Below are 20,000 nucleotides of genomic sequence, written 5' to 3'. Positions count from 1 at the left end.
AGACAAGTAAGTCTGTTGCAACACAGCGCCTTGCACAGTTGCATTCAGGTGCAATCATCCTTAATGTATTAGGTACAATGCAGCGCAAGTGAATCTACTACACCGCAGCAAACTGTATTGAATGTCTTTAGCACTTGACAAACCATGGTTCAGATGCGTCTCTATGGCATTCCATAGACCACTTACAGCCTGTTATCACTTGATAACAGAAGTTTGCTCGAATTAACGCGCCGTGCTTTAATACGTCCCCAACAGGAGTTACAAAATCAATAGTAACACAAATGAAGCAATGATAACAACATTTACAGTAGGAACAACAACATCCATAACAATTATGACAACCTTTTCTTCAAGAGAATGGACATTGTGAGATTAGCTTTAACTTACATTCTTCCATATCTTTATGAATTTCATTTAACTTTATTTTTCCCAATGTGTATATGCATATATATATATATATATATATATATATATATATATATATATATATATATATATATATATATACATATATATATATATATTGAAGCACGTAAGACAGAATGAGTGGAAGGGTGGTGAGGTAACACCAGGTGTTTACCTCACCACCCTTCCATACATATGTGTGTGTGTGTATGTGTGTATACATATATATTATATATAAACGTATATATATATATATATATGCTTGTGTGTGTGCGTGTGTTTAGTTTTATAGGTCCTCTTTTCGATATTATAAAAAAATCATCATTGTGGCATTGATTTAAAAAATGATACACTAAGCTGTTTTATATGTATTTCAGAAGAACTGCTGCAGTATAGTGTGGATGTATATTTAAGTTACTTTTGTCCCTCCTCACTGATACAAAAGGCATCAGGAATGAGAGGGGTGGGGACAGGGAGAGGAGTACAGTACGGGGAGCAATGTGGAGATAGGTGGGGGGGAGTAGCGAGATGAGAGCTGTGGGGCATCATGCGGGAGGATTAGCGAGGGTTGGAGGGTGAGGGGGGGAGGATTGAAGGGATGGCCGAGATTCTGCTTGGCGTCCCAAATGTGCACCACTTGTTCCTTTTTCTTTATCATCACTTCCTCGAATTGTTGCCACATTCCGTCCTCTTCGCTTTGGCCGAGTCAGTTCGTGTCGTCGTCGTCGTCGGCGGCGGCGTCAGCGCTGCGACGACCGTTGCAGTCGCGTTGTGCCCCTCTTCCTCTCTCCCTCATCCTCCGTTGCAGTTCCAATGCAGTTTGTCTCTATAGTATACAAGTTTTATTGGTACTATTATTATTATTACTATTATTATTGTTATTATTTATTATTATGACATGATGATGATGAAATGGTTGAGTGGATTTATGCCTTTAACTTTGGCTACCTACTTTGCAAGGGGGGACGGAGAGGGGGGGTCGCCGATTAAATGAAGCGGCCTTGCTGTGGATGTGCTGTGTCTTGCAACACTGCTTCTGACCCAGGACGGTGGGCAAGGTGCAGGGATGACCCGTCATCCAGGAGGTGCTCAGATGAGAGGGAGGGTGGGAGGGGTGTGGAGTGTTTTTAGGGATGAAATGGGTGGGAGTGATTTCATGCCTTTCCCTTTTTGGCTACCTCCCTTGAAAGGGGGGAAAAGCCTTGGTATATGTATGTATGTATGTATTATTATTATTATCATCATCATCATCGGTATCAATATCGCTATCAAAACAAGGAGCTAAAATGATATGGAAGCAAGGGTGGTGGATGCAAGTTGAATAAGTGGGAGTGGGTTCTTGTCTTTTGACTTGGCCACCCCCCCTCTAAGGGGGAAAAAGCCCCTTGGTACATTGATAGATACACTATCATTTTCATTATTATTATTATCTCTTTTTTTCTACATGAGGGGACGAAGAGGGGGGGTGTCGCCTATTAAATGAAGCGGCGTTGCTATAGATGTGCTGTGTCTTGCTGCACTGCTTCTGACTTGGCAGTGGGCGAGAAGCAGGGATGACCCGTCATCCAGGAGGAGCCAAGAAACGAGGGAGGGAGGGAGGGAGGGAGGGGTGGTGAATGGGAGTGGAGTGGGTGGGTATGAAATGGATGGGAGTGGAATTATGTCTTGATTTTGGCTATCTCTCTTGTAAGGGGGAAAAACCCCTTGGTATGTGTACAGTATATATATATATATATATATATATATATATATATATATATATATATATATATATATATATATATATATATATATATATATATATACGTATGTATGTATTGTTGTTGCGATTTGCACGTTTACGGTTTTCTTGATCTTCAACACTTTGGTCTGGTTTATAACCCAATTTTTTCCAAGACTGCAAGAAAATTTGAATCGTGTTCTTAGAAATCGTTCGAGTAAAGGCTTCTTTTACAAAATTTTGCTTTTGGCCGACTACCTGCTCGTGATTTTTCTGTCTTGTGCGGGGTAAAGGTGGCAGCACACTAGGCATTTCTTGGTAGCATGCTACTTGCTTTTGCTACTGCGTTGGAGTAGAAACGCCTTTGGTAACGATTTTTTGTTTTCCAAATTTCAAATTACTCTTGCGTCATAGAGCAGTGGTTCTTAACCTTTTTTGGCAGCGACCCAAAATTTTGCACAAATCAAGCATCGCGACCCAAGCCTACATAGATATTGTCGGTTTTACATTGAAATTTCAAAACACTTCAAATAAATTTTCTGCTTTGGAGTTTTTATTTAATCATGGTCTGCTTAGAATCCTAAAACTAGGCATCATGTATTTTAATTATTACAGTATGTAATTATAATATATTTGTTGTGGGAAAATAATTATTTTCTGCAAACCCTTAGCGACCCAATAAAATGGCTTGGCGACCCAAATTTGGGTCGCGACCCAGGGGTTAAGCACTGTGACATAGAGTGAGAAGCTGAATGACGAACTGAGAGAGGTTAAACCTAGAATACGAATGTTAGACGCACTGCCGAGAGGTTCTTACGGAAATCTAGAATATTGTAATTCGTTTCTACTCACGAAGTAGCAAAACCAAGCAGCATGCTAGCCCAGTGTGCCGCCACAGTAAGGCCGTGTCTGACGGAGGCGCGGTTTGCGACGTTTCGAGAAGGATGGCAGAGGGATTGAGGAAGGATTTCTCTCCTTGACGTTGCCGTACCAAGTGAATAATTACCTACGCACCGTGATGGAACTCGTATTCATTTGGTCCTGGCTACCGTCTGGCTGGCTGGCTGGATGGCTGGCTGGCTGGATGGCTGGATGGCTGGCTGGCTGTTGGATTAAGTGACAGAGCAGCCCCTCAGAAGCAAAAGGGAGAGCAATTATTTTGTCGTGATCTCTGTTTAGACTTCGTCCAAGTCAAGGTCTAAATATACCTTAGATCTTGGTCCAAATAATATAACAGGAAAACTAAGCGTCTATAGGCGCCTTAACCAGTTCGGCTCACCAAAACCACTTCATCAGTCTATGAGTGGTCCATTTTTGAGACCCTCCCCCCCCCCACTGCCTGCCAAACGACGTCCTCTCACAAACTGTTCCATGAATCACACGACTGCGCCAACCTCTGCCACGTCACTCCTGCAAACTTCTCTCCCTCGTCTCTCCTGTCAGGTCTCCCTCTTCCAGGCTTCCCGTCTCGCGGCTTCCAGTCAGTAACACGCTTGTTTCGTCGCCCATCATTCTTTTCACGCTAACTCTCCTGCCCGATTCCATCTCATATTATTTACCGCCTCCGCGGAATATTTCACTCTAGTCTGCTCTCTCACCCACTTGCCTTTCTCCTGTCTCTCAGCATTGCTATCAGCTCTGATCTCTCCATTCTCCTGTGTGCACAACGCCTTAGCTTGTCCGTCATCGTGAGCTTCCAAGTATCACATCAGTAGGTTGTATCTAGTATTATGCGCTCATCAAAAAATGGGAAGGATTTTTTTTTCTAGGCCTCCTGTCGACACATTTTATCATTGTAATTCATTTAGATAAATGGAACTCAGACAAGGAGTGAGGATGAAGTGAATTTCGCTTGCTGCTGCTGGCGTTGGCACTGTTCATAACCTCATATGTGAACATATCAGAGCGAAAATGTTGACAGATAGAAGAAAAAAATACCATCTGTCAGCATGCGAAGTACAATTGTAAGCTCTTAATCTTGTGATTTTTATAGCACAAAATGGTGGTGTGGCTGAAGAACCGTGTTTTTTTCATGTCGCTTGTATGAACAGCAAGCAGAAATCAAGTCGCATGACATAGTATCTCCAATCAAGATGAGGTTATAATTTCCTTAGCTGCTGAGTGATGGACGACAGCTGAATTTGATCGCCTTGAGCCCTTGACTTGCCTTCCCTTGCGGCGGCGCGGCGGCATGGCAGCATCAGCAACCGCCATAAGAATCCACCTTACATAACAATGGCACAGATCAAACCTTCCCTCTACCTCATCGTTTCCCATCCTTTTTTTCAGGCGACCCCCAATAGGATCCTCATGATATGACCGCGACCCCAATAATATATTTGTTTATGTCTTAATATATTTGGTTATCGTACTGAATTCATATAATTAAAAAAAAATAGCATACAAGATACCGTCTCTCCATCTCTTCCTGGGTCTTCCTGTTGGACGCTTTCCTTGTGGCTGCCACTGGTAGTATTTTAATGGGTACTGATGCTCATTCATCCTCATGACGTGGAGGGAGGGACTTCGTGAGGGACTTCGTGAGGCATCATCGCTGACAGGGCATCGCCCTACCTGGTGTATGGTGGTGGTGGTGGTAGCATACAAGATGTCTTGGCGATCCCAGGAAAGACGCTACTACCTGCATGTGTCTTCTGGACGTATGTCGCAAACCGGTTTCATCCAGCCAAGCCTTGCACTGGATGAGGGCAAGTTATCAGGTGTTATATGCCTGATCTAATTTATTCCCACTTTTCTTCATCGTAGCTTTGCAAATTGGCTTTAGCAAATGCACAGCTGATGTAGATCCGATTGCACAAGTAAGTCCCTGTATGCACGTCAAAGGGCAGCCGTTCTTGGGCTTGAAGGGTCTTAGCTGTTTACATGTTTACTCTCGTGTAGCATAGACGCAGTGAACGAAGAACATGGAGAGACATCTGTCAAAGATCGGCACAAAATAAATTGTAATGAGAAAAAAAATGTGCATTCCACTCTTGTATAATGTGGTTGGTAAGGTACAGCATGATTTAGGATTAATACTAAATGTTCATATGATAGAATCACCACTTCCCCTCATGCAGCTCTTTTCGCTCGCAAGCGGTTGGGAATCCTTGCCCAGGCGGGAGTATGGCTCCTCTGTCTCGTAGTTTCAACTCCTGTCGGAGAGATGGGTTTATTTTTCGTGTTGCGGGTCTCTTTCTGTGCATTAGCGGTAATATTAGAACACAAGAATGAAGGAGACTGCAAGAGGCTTTAAGGTATACATCAGGCAGTTCCACTGGGTGCCGTCGTACGCCATGGGGGGTTCGTAATGGCGTCGTTAGGAAGTCAAGACCAATTGGTCAACTGCTGTACGGAACGCATACCCTTGGCGTCTCTCCTGTGTGTTTGGTAGGTAACATGGCTTCTACACCCAGGTTCCTCCTTGGGCGCGGTCCGCGTCCTGTAACTGTTTGAATGAAATGTTTACCCTTGTGATATTTTTACGCGGGGGTTTTACGGTATGGGAGAAAGTGGGACGGCGGGTGAGCGTGGTAAAGATAGATGGGATATGGAAGGAGGGAGGAAGAGAACTTGTTCGAGGACAAGGGTGTGGTGGATGGCGAGGCTAGTTTTCTAAGGAAGGGAACGGGGGCTTAGAACTGGTGTAGTGCTCTCTCCACCTGGGTCCAGGGTCGCCCTAAAGCCCCCATAGAGTTTGAGGAGAGGGGCCACATTCCAAACACTCGTGGCAATTAGGGAATGCATCAATGAAATAGTCCCAGGAGGCTGGGAAGTACGAATGCCTTACTTTGGTATTAGCGGGAAAACAGATTGAGAATCTTATGCATTGATGGACTGAGGGAAGAGGGTGAAAGTGGAAAGGATTTGAATGAATATAAATCCAGTTTTGTGGCAAATGATCTGCAACAGACAGCCCGTGTTACCCTCTTGGCTGGATTCTATATAGAGAAGAAGCTCACTGCGTCCACCCTCTTCAGGTCAGGCATCGTCCCGGATTTGTTGCTGTTGTAATTATTATTGTTGTTGTTGTTGTTGGCTCGCCCCCCGCTGTCACTGGGTTACGACACCGGACTAATGTAAAGGTGGCGACACGCTTGGCTAGCGTGCTACTTGCTTTCCCAGCATCGTTTGAGTAGAAATGACTTCCATACAATATTTTAGACTTCCGTAAAAATGTATTTCAACCATGTGTCTAACATTTGTATGAGTTTAGCTTCTCATAGTTCGTCATTCAGCTTCTCACTCTATGACGCAAGAGTAATTTGACAATTAGTATTTTGAAAAACAAAAGATCGTCACCGAAGTCGTTTCTACTCATAAGCAAGTAGCAAAAGCAAGTAGCATGCTAGCAAGAAATCCCTAGTGTGCCCCGACCTTAAGAAACCGATCGCTTTCTTGGGCTGCTTATCAGAGGTGCTCCACCCCAGATATGTTTTGGTTATGTCTGTGTGTTGCCAGTGTTGGAAGAAGTCTGCGAAGAAACGCGTGCGAGGAAGGGGCGGGGGGGAGCTGCATTTGGTCATGTCTCAATGACGTCACCGTTTTACAGTGTATTTAACGCTGCCCACTGGTATGTACTGTCTTAGTTTACCGTCATACTGAAGAAAGACTTTGAACGAGGATCCAATAGGCAATTTCCTCCGACGAATCATAAGAATGGAGAACATGGCATGAGTAGTTATCAAAGACCTAAAAGATAACCAACTCTTAAATTTCCTTAAGGGAATTAATTATACAATGTTAGCCCTAGACGGTGGGACTCTTTACTAACGTTGGGGTCATGGGTAACCGATTGGAATGGCCAGCCGACAGCCAGAATAGAATCATAAGTGTGCCCCTCAGAAACCCGAACGACGAACGCCGACTTGGGAAGAAGAGCCTTAACTTCTGCGTAATGACTTTCGTATTCAGTCATCTTCAAGTCGGAAATGATGGGCGATGGCGGCAGCGGAAGTAACCGTACCATCACTTCCCCCCCCCCTCCCCCGTTTCTCAAAAAAAAAAAAAAAAAAAAAAAGTACTAAGGACTAAAAAAGCCATACAGTTACCACGAGTCTATTTTTGAACGGGTGTTCTCAACGTAGATCAAAGCGGGGCCTACACGATCAGTAATGTTGCGCAATATTCCCTATTGTACAATAATATTGACGGTGTAGGGATGGTATTGAAGAAGAACGCACGTGTTTGGCCTGTACATTTGATGTCTTCAATGTAGTGTGTCATTCTTCACTACCATCACTACGCCGTCAATAATATTGTACTATACGGAATATTGCGCAATAATATTGATCGTGCAGGGCCCGCTTCAAACAACAGTGGTAAAAATTGTATGCTTAAGGAATGGCAACATCAACATTCTCATCCTCAGTTTGTAAACACGAGGGTCCGTTGATCTTGTTCCTCCAACTGGCTTTGCGGGTTCGGGCGTCGTTACTTGCGGCGAAGGTCGAGGGAGGATGGCGGTTCGAACCCTGCCACCGGCGAAGTTGAACCAACAAGGGCATTATGGTTCATTAAATTCCACGCTACAAAGTCCTCTGTGAGGGGCACCGTCCTGGCCTTCCGATAGGGGGAGGGAGTTTGTGACGTTAAACCATATCGTCATCATCACCAGCTGCTCAAACGCTTCCAACTTTTCATTTTGCCTGAGGCTCTCTTTTATGTTTATTCTGTCTGCCGCCAGGTGATTTTATTCAATTGAAGGAAATCGGTGTAAATATCCAAGGGCTAGGAGACTCAATATGGCGTTGCTATAGGTAATACACCATTGCAGTCAACTTCAAACCGTTGTAGCAAATGATCGCTCTTAGGATCGGTTAAAAGAGTCAACGAATTCTTTGCCAACTTGAACGAGTCTTAAACGTTTATGAAACCAATTCCTTTTGTACTTCATTTCTGGTTATCTGGCCATTGCCCTCTCTCCCCCAATCTCTGCCGGAGAGCTTATTTGTGTACTTTGTTCGCGGGTGTGCTCTTCTTGCACGTGACACTTGCAAGTTCCGGGAGGAGTTTGCCCAGTCTTGGCTCAACTACAAAGAATGCGTCAGTCATTGGCCAGCAGTAACCAGCGACTCTATCCTTGTGGAGAGTATAGATGGTCAAGGAGAGAGAGAGGGAGGGGTGTAAGGAAGGATAGTGGAAGGGAAGGAAGGTTTAAGGAGGAGTAGTAGAAGGAGAGAGACAGGAAAGGTGAGAAGGAGAGGTGGAAAGAAGGGTAGTAGAAGTTGATTGATCATTCTTTCTTTTCTGAATCTCCGAGAGAATTGGTCTGCAGAGATGCCAATAAAATCCCTAAGATATCAATGTTATAAATTATGCAGTTGGTATTCCATAAGGAGGTCTTCAAAGATATCGTCTTGGACCACGTGCTGTGCCCGTGATTTGTGGTCATTACTCGCCCAGAAGGAGATGAGAGATACAGAGGTCATTGAGCTCGATCTATGGGCAATGCTACGTTCCACACACCGTACCCATGCACAAGGGGGACAGTAACGGCTTGCCATGACGTGGTTGTTCGCGGAAAGGAATCTGTGAACATGTCTATGTTGCATCGAGGGGAATATTTTTTATAATATTCTGTACACAACATCGACATTCTTTGACCGCTTAGATATCGCAAAGTCTAAGAGGAGGGAAGGCGGTAAAGAGAAAGAGATAAAGGGGTGATGGAGATGAGAAGAGATCAAGTGAGTGTGAGCGAGAGAGAATGCATTGAGTAAGTTTTAGTGCCAGGTAGGAGAAAGAAAGAAAGAAAAAGAGTGATAATTGCATTGAATAGTGGAATTCTAGCGCCAGGTATGAGAGAGAGAGAGAGAGAGAGAGAGAGAGAGAGAGTGGCCCAAGGAAATGTGAATAGTTGGGGAAGAATAATTTTAGAAATCAAAGGCCCGGGTTTGCCAGAGGCTGCTGGGAAGGTGTGTGTGTGTGTGTGTGTGTGTGTGTGTGTGTGTGTGTGTGTGTGTGTGTGTGTGTGTGTGTATGTGAGGGGTAGATGAGGTGTGTGTGGTTGTTGGAGAAGTAGAAGCCTAATAGATTTTGTGCGTTGAGGAATAGTTGGACGATGAGCCTCGAGGGAGAAACGTAGGTACAGCAGGCCACATGCGCGCGCGCTCTTGCAGAGCATTTGATGACTGGTACTACAGATGGTGCTGCGAGTGGCTGTCACAGATGGTGCTGCTAGTGGCAGTCACCGTGTAGCCCTTGCGGTGCAGGGAGCCGTCTCGATTTACATCTTTTTTCAATGCTCAAACCCGCGAGTACTTCATGCAGTAGTCTCTTGGCTTGGCTTGGCTTGGCTTGGGCGCACCAGAGACCAAACGTCATTCCCGAAATGCTTTTGGACCTCTTTCGCAAGGTAGAATATAAACAAATTAGACGAAAGTAGAACAGGAGAACATCAGCAAACAAAGTAGAAGGGTTCTCAACTCTTTGAGAGTGGTATTCAGATGCCTTCGAATCTTTCACCAAGTGAAATCCGAACGATGAAATAACTATGTATATATATATATATATATATATATATATATATATATGTGTGTGTGTGTGTGTGTGTGTGTGTGTGTGTGTGTATAATATATATATATATATATATATATATATATATATATATATATCATATATATATATAATATATGTATATATATATATATATTATGTGTGTGTGTGTAATGTATGTTTTTATTCAGAGGTATGGTGGGGGTTACAAGGTTGGATATAGTGAGAAAAGATGAGGTGAGGAGGAGGAGGGTAAGGGTAAGGGTGGAAAGGGAGATGGCAGATAGAATTGATGAAAGATTAATTATACACGTTGTGATGTTTTTGGTGCTTGGAAAGACTGATTAAAGATAGATGAGCAAGAAACATGTGCAAAGCAGAGGTAGATGGAGTGAAGTAGAGGGGACGACTGAAGATGAGATGGATGGATGGGGTGAAAGTGGTTTTGAGCAAAAGAGGAATGTCTGTTGAGCAGGGATGGGAGAAGGAAAAGAGGATAAATGTGAGTGGAGAATGTTTGTGTAAGAATAATTTTTTGACGCAGACCGAAGGCATAGCTCCACGTCTTCTCTATTTACTGGCCCTCATGTGAATGTGCTGTGCCTTGCTGCACTGCCTCTGACCCAGGAGGGCAGTGGGTGGGAGACAGGGATGACCCTTCATCCACGAGGAGCTAAGAGGAGAGGGAGGAAGCAGATGGATGGTGGAATGGGAGTGGATGCGTGACTTTGCTGGCTACCTCTCTAATAAGGGGGAAAGAGACCTTTGGTATACAGACAGATAGATAGCCGTTAGGTTTCTGTTGAGATATGACTCCATAGACTACTCAGTGACTCACCCCGTCATCTTGACGGCGGCCCATATCTACGAGGAATGTCCCTCCTGGCCAGCAGGGACGCGCCAGTTGGGTCTTGCGACGACGACGACGTGTGCGTACGACCTGATCTTTGAGTGTTCGTTGGTGACCTGATCTTTGAGTGTTCGTTCGTGACCTGGTCTCCACGTGGGTGACGACCCCGTCCACATTGTCTTGTGGGTCGACAACACAGCTCTTGTTGTCGTTAAGATACTAGAGCGTGTCCACTACGTCAAGGCGTTAGCTCTCGGATAGGTAATGTACAATTATACACTACACACACACACACACACACACACACACACACACACACACACACACACACACACACACTGTGGTAGAGTTCCCGGCTGCCACTACGGCAGTCCGGGTTCGAATCCCGCCCAGGGCTGAAATAATTTCAGCATCGCTGCACTGTGAGTCGTTAGTTCAAATTTCGTGGGTTTGGAGTTTGGTGTGTGTGTGTGCGTATAAGGTCACAGCATTACCCACAGATCAGTCATATATGAGCTTTGAACTCTCTTGTGGGAGGGAAAATTATCGATCACGAGTCCAACACGTGATCCAAGACAATGGTGAATCACACAGAGAGAGAAAGGCCAAGACTAAGATTGTATCAAGTTATATGATATTCAGTGGTGGTCACAGAGTGCCCCGCGGTATCCCAGTGGATACCGTGCCGAACTCATGATCAGGTGGTCATGAGTTCGATTCCCGGGAACCACCGCGGACTTCTTGAAGTCGTTGCCGACAGCCCTGGCAGGGCGGGGGAGGCGACCCAAATATCGGCCTAAAATAAACAGCGGTTTGCCGCAACTGACAGGGCTTTGCCCTACCACGGGTTTCTCACTTCCCACTGCGTGGTGAGAGTGGGATGGTGAGGTCGTCTCAGGAAGGCCAGGAAAATGGGATTTTATCAATGATGTCATCTTCAGTCCGTGGTCACCGGAAGGCTAAGTTACGATTTGTAAGTGATGTGATATCCAAAAGTAATCATGGAGAGACCAGAGAATAGACGACTTTTGAATGATTTTTTTGTGATTGTGTGTGTGTGAGTGTGAGTGTGAGTGTGAAACTGCGGCTTGGAGATGCCATGGCGATGTGTGGCTGCATAGCTGCTTCAGTACATCGGTCGACTGACCACCCTCGTGTCGATAATTGGCCCGGAGCCAGTGGCTGTTTAAGCGAATAACGGGGCTTTACGTGGGCGTGGAGTAAACACGTAGGCTGACGTGGGCGTGGAGTAAACACGGGCATGGGCGTGACAAGGAGAGGCGGGGGGGGGGGTAGGCACCTCCACAGTCACGGGCGTCCGGTAAGGGACCTCTTATTTGGCGACGACTCCCAAGTAAGTAAGACCTTTGGTTTCTGGAGTCGATTTTATTGCCTCCGTCTGTTCATTTTAACTTGGGACAAGATTTATTCACAGATTCTGATTTTTCTTTATACATAATTCTCAAGTATTCTCGAAATCTCAGTCGGTTATCCACTTGTGGTTGTTCCTCTCATTTAATCTTCTCCATTGACGTCGCTGTTTCATTGACTAACAGAATGTTTGTTCTCTTGTAAGTAGTCTCAGTCTGCTTAGAATAGATAGATTAAAGGCGCATCTGTGTAACAATACACTTATTTCTACTCTCGGTGGTAACCTTCGTTGCACTGCATCAACGTCAGGGAATTCCCAAGGTTCCTAGTTCCTGCTTCCCACCAGAATCCCTGATGCTGACAACCAACGAACTCCCAAGAGCTGGGTGCAGCGCCGTACCCACGACCAGGGTCGTTGATGTAAAAGTCACCTCGTATTTTTAGCTCTCAGATTTATTTCCACAGCACGTCTTTTTTCTTTTGCTGTGATAGGACCCTGCTTATATTAAAAAAAATGTACATTGGTTAAAGGTTATGTAATCAAAAAGAATGTACATTGGATAAGGTTATATAATCACATTACATTCCATAATCCTAATTGAACATAAATCGTGTTACTGGTCGAACAGGCTGCACTGCACCTTAGGAGTTGTTATCACAACCTTTAATATGATTTTATACATATCGTCTTCTATTGGTAGTACACACATCCCACGGATGTTCTTTATTCTTCTTGATTAATAGTTTCAAATGACTGCCTCTGTTCGGGCTACATAAATGGGCAAAAATAAACTCTCTGTCTCCTCCTCCTCCTCCTCCTCCTCCTCCTCCTCCTCCTCTCATTGAGTTGCGCAAGAGGAATAAGGGGATTCGTGAGTCATCAGCAGCAGTTATACACAAACACGTCATTACCCGCTGTATGGGAGAGCTGGCAGTAGACATTATTTTCACTTCCGGTTCTTTTGTCATCAACCAAAGTTATTTCTACATTGAAAATAACAACTCGTTCAAAGATACAAACTTCATAGCTGGTACTTTTGTCCTAGTCGATGGCTCATTATACGCGTACACCAAATAATCTTCTTAACTACAATTAGTACAATTAATTGTATACTAATAATTATTAATCGTTGAAAGGTACATCCTTTTTTAGCAGATGCCTCTGTCCTAGTCTAAATATATTTGATTTCACGTGCACATCAAAGGCTGTTCAACTCACCTAGTCTGAACAGAGTTGACTTTACATTTATGCCAAACGTGGGCCTTAACTAATAAAGTAAACAAAAGAAAGACAGGACATAATGTTGGTAATAAGAGTTGTTTTGAGGCGGCAGCGAGGGGGGGGGGCACGCGAATCTGGCGCGCGTCACCCTCAGCGCGTCACGTGGCGCGCGCTACGGCAACGATGGCGGCGCATTCGGTGGAAATGACGGTTGTGATGTTGGCGGTTTCACGTCGTCCAGTAAAACTGACGGAGATGGTTGTCAAAGTGGTGATAACAGGAGTGGCGATGGGATGAATGTGGAAATTGTAAGAACTTTGCCTGATGTCGGTACGTCCACTGTCAGTAACCCGGGTGGAAATTGTTGATATTTTTTATGGACTTGTTTACCAGCGCTTTTGTCACTGATGGAAATGATTATAAAGATGACAGTGGTGGTGGTGATGTGGGTAGGGTTGTGATGCTGTTGTTTGGATTGGTGATGGGATGAGATGATGACAAAGGGGAGGGGGGACGAGGAGGAGAGGGGGGGATAACGACGACGACGGGGAGAAGGACAATGAAGAGGAGGGAGAGAAAAATGGTGATGGTGATGATGAGAGGTCGTGACGAGAACCGGCCCCAGCAGCCCTCCTTTCTTGCTCAGGTCTATTTCCGGGCCATGGCGTCGTTTTTCTCCAACATCTCTTCCGCTACCTCCTCCTTCCCCTCCTCTTCCTCTTCTTTCTCTTCCTTTTCCTTCTGCCCATACCCCCCCACCCCCACCCCAACCATCGACCTCACGGACTCTTTAGGTTCTTGAAACCGTTGCTTCCGACCCCCTTTTTACATTTTATCTTTAATTGTTTTCCCTTTTTCCTTTTGCCCTTCGTATGCATGCCCACCTGCCTGCCTGCCTGCCTGCCTGCCTGCCTGCCTGCCTGCCTGCCCGCTTCCTTCCTTCCTTCCCTCCCTCCCTTGCCTTGCCTTGCCTTGTGTTTTTCAAACGTGCTCTCTGGCCTTGTTGAGTGTGCCTCATGTGCCCATGGGATTCCCCGATCCTTCCCTCTCTCCCGCTCTCTCACTCCCTCCCTCCCGCACTTTCTGCCAGGTTCTTCTGTATTGTGTTTATTCTGTTAGTTGCAGCCTTTGGTGTGTGTGTGTGTGTGTGTGTGTGTGCGCGCGCCCGCGCTCCACGGTGAATAGAATCACATGGCGCCAAAGGAAAGGGACCAACTGGTACGGAAGAGGATGATATACTATCATGACGACGTCGACCTGGGGTCGAACCAGACGGACTCCCTTAAGGCTGCCTTTGCACTTGGGGCAAAGGTGGCGGCCGCGCATGCAAGCTCAGGTCGGAGGTTTGGTTGTTGGATTCGTCGTAGTGGTGGTGGCTGAGAGGGGCACCGCTCTGACATCGGCGAAACTGTCGCGTAAAAAGCCTTCCCTTGCCTTTGTACGAGACACGACCATCTGACACGCCAGCTGCACGGGTGACGTCACTGAGGCACGGGGGGGGGGGTTGCTGCCCCCTTCCCTCCCCCTCCCCTCCTCCTCTCGCCCCTCTTTTTCTCTCTCGTGTTCTTCCTCGCTCTCTTTCCCCTCCTGACCTTAATACGTTTATTTTGCCCCTCCCACACCCCTCTCTCCTCTCTCTCTCCCAGTCTCTCTATCTCTATCTCTCCCTCTCTCCCTCCCTCTCTCTCTCTCTCTCTCTCTCTCTCTCTCTCTCTCTCTCTCTCTCTCCATCTCCCTCCCCTCTCTCTTTCTCTCTCCCCCTCTCTCTCTCTCTCTCTCTCTCTCTCTCTCTCTCTCTCTCTCTCTCTCTCCCTCTCTCCCGCTTTCGCTCCCCCCTCTCTCTCCCCTCTCTCTCTCTCTCTCTCTCCCCTCTCCATCTCCCTCCCCTCTCTCTTTTTTCTCTCTCCCCTCTCGCTCTCCATCTCCCTCCCCCTCTCTCTTTTTTCTCTCCTCTCTCTCTCTCTCTCTCTCTCTCTCTCTCTCATTCTCTCTCTCTCTCTCTCTCTCTCTCTCTCTCTCTCTCTCTCTCTCTCCCTCTCTCTCTCCCGCTCCATCTTCCTCCCCCCTCTGTCTCTCTCTCATTCTCTCTCTCTCTCTCCCTCCCTCTCTCTGTCTCCCTCTCCATCTTCCTCCCCCCTCTCTCTCTCTCATTCTCTCTCTCATTCTCTCTCTCTCTCACACACACACACGCGCACACACACACACACACACACACACACACACACACACACATACACACTCGTGGCGCAGTGGTTAGAGTTCCCGGCATTCTGAGTTCGAATCCCGACCAGGGCTGAAATAATTTCAGTATCGTTGCGCTGCGAGTCGTTACTACAACTCTCGTGGGTAGGAATTTGGTATGTGTGTGCGTGCAAGGTCACAGCATTACCCACAGATTGGTCATATATGAGCTCTGAGCTCTCTTCCGGGAGGGATATAGCTGTAGATCACGAGTCCAACACGTGATCCAAGACCATGGTGGTGATTCACACACACACACACACACACACACACACACACACACACACACACACACACACACACACACACACACACATTTTCCCCTTCTTATATTTAAGTGAAACATAAAGAATGAAAGTCCTGGCGAGGATGAAGAACGAGAGAGGAGGAGGAGAAGAGAGGAGAGAGGAATGTGGTGGATCCCTGAAGTTCAGGAAATGAAGGCGGCGGCAGCAGCTTGAGCATCAGGGTGAGCTGAGGTGGGGGGCCGGGGGGGGGGCTGTTGGCACCCTGGCGGCTAAATCGGACTCGAACCACCACCACCACAAGAGTAGGGTGCACAAAGATGGAGGAGGCGTGTGGAGGGCAAAGGGAGGAGGTTATGTGTGTGGAGGGGAGGAGGAGTGTGAAGGAGGAGGAGGAGTGTGGAGGGGAAAAGGAGTATATATGAAGTGTGCATTTGAGAGGAGGAGGAGAAGGAGGAAGAGGAGGAGGGGAAGGACTAGTAAGAGAAAGAGGAGGAGGAGGAGACAGAAGAGGAGGGGAGAAAGAGAAGTAGGAAGAGGAGGAAAACGCGAGGCATAGCAAGGAGGAGGGGAGGAAAGAGGAGGGCAGCAGAGTGACGCAGTCAAGGTCATCATATTAAGACAACAGGGAAGGACTCTCTCAGTAATGGATTTCGATTGGACAATTTTAGATTTAAGGAGGAAAGAGGCAAGAGCCGGTTTACCAATAGGGTGGTCAATGAATGGAATAGACTTTGTAATCATGTAGTAGTTAGTGAGCGCTGAAACTATCGGTTGTTTTAAGAAATGGCTAGTAAACTTTGTGGACGGGGACGACAGGTGGTAGGGGACATGGAACTGCCTAGTGTAGGCCTTAGGGTCTCTTGCAGTCTCCTTTGTTCTTATGTTTTTATGAGGAAGAGATGAGTCGTAGAAAGGTGATGATGATGAGAAGGATCTGGTGAAACGAAGGACAGACAGCCCTTGCGACTGGAAAACGCCCTCCCCCCCCCCCCACACACGCCTTCTAATTTGGGGGGGGAGAAGAGGGGAGGGAAGGATGGGGGGCAGTGTAGGAGGGGAAGGGAGATAGAGGGAGGGGAGGGATTAGGAAGGCAAGGAAGGAGAAGGGAAGGGAAGGGGCAGGGAAGAGAAGAAAAGTGAAAGAGAGAGAGATGGGAGTGGAGGAGGAAGTGGAGGTTAGGGTACTAGGGAGTTGCTGGAGGAGGGAGGGCACACGGAGAAAGGGAAAGTAGGGAAGAAAGCGAAACTGAAAAGAGCAGGGTGGGTGGAAAAGGAGGGAGGGGATGGAGGGGGAGAGAGAGAGAGAGAGGAAGAAAAATTAGAGAGGAAGGAGAGGGAGATGGAGAGAGAGAGAGAGAGGAAGAAAAAATAGAGAGGGAGGAGAGGGAGATGGATAGAAGAGAGAGAGAGAAGGAGGAAGAATGATGAGAGAAAGGAAGAACTAGGAGAGAGGAGGAAAGGAGAAGAAAAAGGAAAGGGGAGTAGGAAGGAGAAGGAAAGAGGAGGAGGAGGAGGAGGAGGAGAATGGGTCTCGCGCTTTTTTTGCGGAGAAGTTAAAAACTGAAAGTGAATCACGCCAAGGTTTGTGTGTGTGTGTGTGTGTGTGTGTGTGTGTGTGTGTGTGGGAGTGTGTGTAAGAGAGAGCGAGAGAGAGAGAGAGGGAGGTGGAGGGGAAAAAAGAGAGGAGTAGGAAGAAAAGGGAGGGGGAGGAGGAGCAACGAGAGGGAGGAGTTGGAAGAGGAAGCGGAGGAGGAAGAGAATGCAGAAGAAGAGAGGAATAGGGAAGACTAAGTAGGACGGGAAGAAGAATTCGGAGAATGAGTTGGAGGATGGACCTTGAGATTTTTTTTGCAGAGGAGATAAATACTACTGAACGTGAATCACTACTTGACTTTGTGTGTGTGTGCGCGCGCGCGACAGGATTAGGTTTTTTTTTCCTGAGTACCTCAGCACTGCCCCTGCCCCCCCCCCACCCCGTTCCTCCCGCTTACTGACCACCTTTTCGCACCGTCAGAAGTCTGTGTCAAAGTCTCATGAATTTGAATGGCTGGAAGACATTGCCTGCTGCGTTTTAGACTTCACCAAGAACACTTCAACCATGTGTCTAAGGTTTAATGACTTTCATTTCGCCATTCAGCTTCTCATTATGTGACGCAAAGGCAATTTGACATTTGGAGATTGGAAAAACAAAAGATTGTAACTGAGGTCGTTTCTGCTCAAACGAACCCACAACAGTTGAGGAGAATCGGCCCAAGGCTCGCTCGGTGGAAACGCGGCCTAACAGGTACTCCTCCTTGCACTGAAATCCACCCCTCCCTTTCCTCCCCCTCCCCTTCCCCTCCCTTCTCCTTCACCTTCCCCTCCCCCCTCACTCCCTTCCCCCCCCTCACTCCCTTCCCCTCCCCCCTCACTCCCTTCCCCCCTCCCTCCCTCCTCTTCCCTCCCGTCGTCAGGAGGGGATCCTCCTAGGGGGGGGGGCGCTTTTCGAAACCATATGATGTTCTTCATCCTCATTCTCATTTGTTCATTGCTGTACAGATCACTTTATTTCCCCGTGATTCTTCTTCTATATTTCGTAGTTGTTTTACCCCTCCCGTAGCGCCACGGCGGTAACATCCCAGAAACTTCACTGAGTTTTTTGGTTTTAAAAGAGAGAAAAAAAGAAGCTGAGCGGGGTCGGTTTCCTTTGTGAAGGGCGAGTCGACCAAGACATTATAAATCGCTTTGTCACAATTGAAATTCCTGTCTCCCGAATGAAACCAACTGGCGCTGACTGTAGTTCCTTAAACCTATGTTTCTTTACCCAGTGATATGTGAGTTTGTAATCATACAGTTATCTGACGTATTTACTTGTCGAAGAAGGCCTTTCCTTAACCATTTACCTTTGGAGAGGTTTTCCCTTAACCGAGCACTATTACCGGTGCAATAAATAAATAAATAGATAAAGAGAAAAGAATAGTACAAGCGCCACCACCAAGTGTCTGTGTGGATCAAGTGTCCTTCTACAGGTGGTTTGGCCACATCTCCAGTATGACTGAACCTTCTGAGCGCGCCACTCGATGGGTTCCTTCTGGGTCCTTCAAAGTGTACTTGAAAAAGCTGTAATAAGCGAAACGTCGTACAAATTTAGGCTCCGTCCTCATATGGTGTTTAACTCATCAATTCCTTCTGGGTAGTGTTTTCCCGGAGTGAAGCTGCCTTTGCATGATTGCATCGTCTGGAAGCGGGGAACCAAGGCCCCGCCTGGCAGGAGGTCGTGGGGATGAATGGGTCATCACGCGAGGGGTTCTGAACAATTATTACCAGGGGGGGAACGAACCCCAGGGAGAAAAGTGTGGATTTCTGGTACTCATGGATCTGAACATTTAAACAAGTATAAACACACATTTATCATCTTTAAGTTGTTACAATGTTATAATGAGTTACATACATGCATATACCAAAGGCTCTTTTCCCCCTTTACATGGGAGGTAGCCTTATCATGAGTTACAATGATAAATCATGTAGACAGGAGACCTTTTCGGCCCATAACGACGTCGTGTGAAGAAAAGACATTACTGCATTTTTACACACACACACACACACACACGATGTATTCTAAGAGTCTGATTCATTATCGGATGGAAAATTTCCATTGAGGAAGTGAGTTCCAGAACCTCATCGTAGACGGAAAGACGGACCGTAATGACTGTTGTCAAAGATATGAATGGCGCACTGTCTCGTCTGGCTGGCGATTCTGTCCACCTCGACCAACTTTCTAATTATTTCTCCTCTTTCTTATCGAATCATGGTTTTATTCAGCTGAGGGGAACGCCCTTCTGTTGTCCCACCCTCTTTCCCCGCCGGTCGGCTGATGTCTCTCTTGCTGTCCGTGGTGGTCGACCGGTCGGCCTTACCGTCTCGCGGTTTGGTTGTCCCTCCCTCTTTCCAGGCCGACCGACTGTTCAGTCAGTTCTATTGGTTCTTCACGTTTGTCTTAGCCGGCCGGCCCATCCGTGTAGTTGTTAAGTTATCCCACCCTCTTTCCCGGCCGGCCGGCTGCTCCGTCTTTTCTGTTGTCTCCTGCCATATGTATTTACCGGCCGGCCTATCCGAATCACTATTATATCTTGTCCTACCTTCTTTCCCGGCCGGCCGGCTGTTTCGTCTTTTCTATTGTCTCCTGCCATATGTATTTACCGGCCGGCCTATCCGAATCACTATTATATCTTGCCCCGCCCTCTTTCCCGGCTGGCCGGCTGTTTTGTCTCCCGATGTGTGTGTTAGCCGGCCGGCCCATCCGTGTAGTTGTTAAGTTATCCCACCCTCTTTCCCGGCCGGCCGGCTGTTTCGTCTTTTCTATTGTCTCCCTCCATGCGTGTTTACCGGCCAGCCTATCCGTATCACAATTATTTTGTACCACCCTCGTTCCCGGCTGTTTCATCAGTTCCGTTAGCATCTGTGTTT

General features: G+C 46.7%; 1 protein-coding gene across 3 annotated transcripts in view; it reads left to right on the top strand.

Annotated features, from left to right (window-relative positions):
• Nucleotides 1-20,000, top strand: part of BORCS5 (BLOC-1 related complex subunit 5) — a 72,974-nt gene that overhangs the window by 40,446 nt on the left and 12,528 nt on the right. Inside the window, exon 1 of one of the 3 annotated variants that reach the window (XM_076200736.1) lies at nucleotides 17,710-17,838. The exons of the other annotated variants lie outside the window; for them this stretch is intronic. The gene's annotated coding sequence lies outside the window, so the exon portion shown is untranslated. Of the gene's footprint in view, nucleotides 1-17,709; nucleotides 17,839-20,000 lie in introns of those variants that run through there. 3 annotated transcript variants of the gene reach the window in all.

Source organism: Oratosquilla oratoria, chromosome 17, assembly GCF_046742065.1.
Source record: "Oratosquilla oratoria isolate Oo_2021 chromosome 17, ASM4674206v1, whole genome shotgun sequence".
Classification (NCBI taxonomy): Eukaryota; Metazoa; Arthropoda; class Malacostraca; order Stomatopoda; family Squillidae; genus Oratosquilla; species Oratosquilla oratoria.
This window is presented reverse-complemented; position numbering and strand designations above follow the sequence as displayed.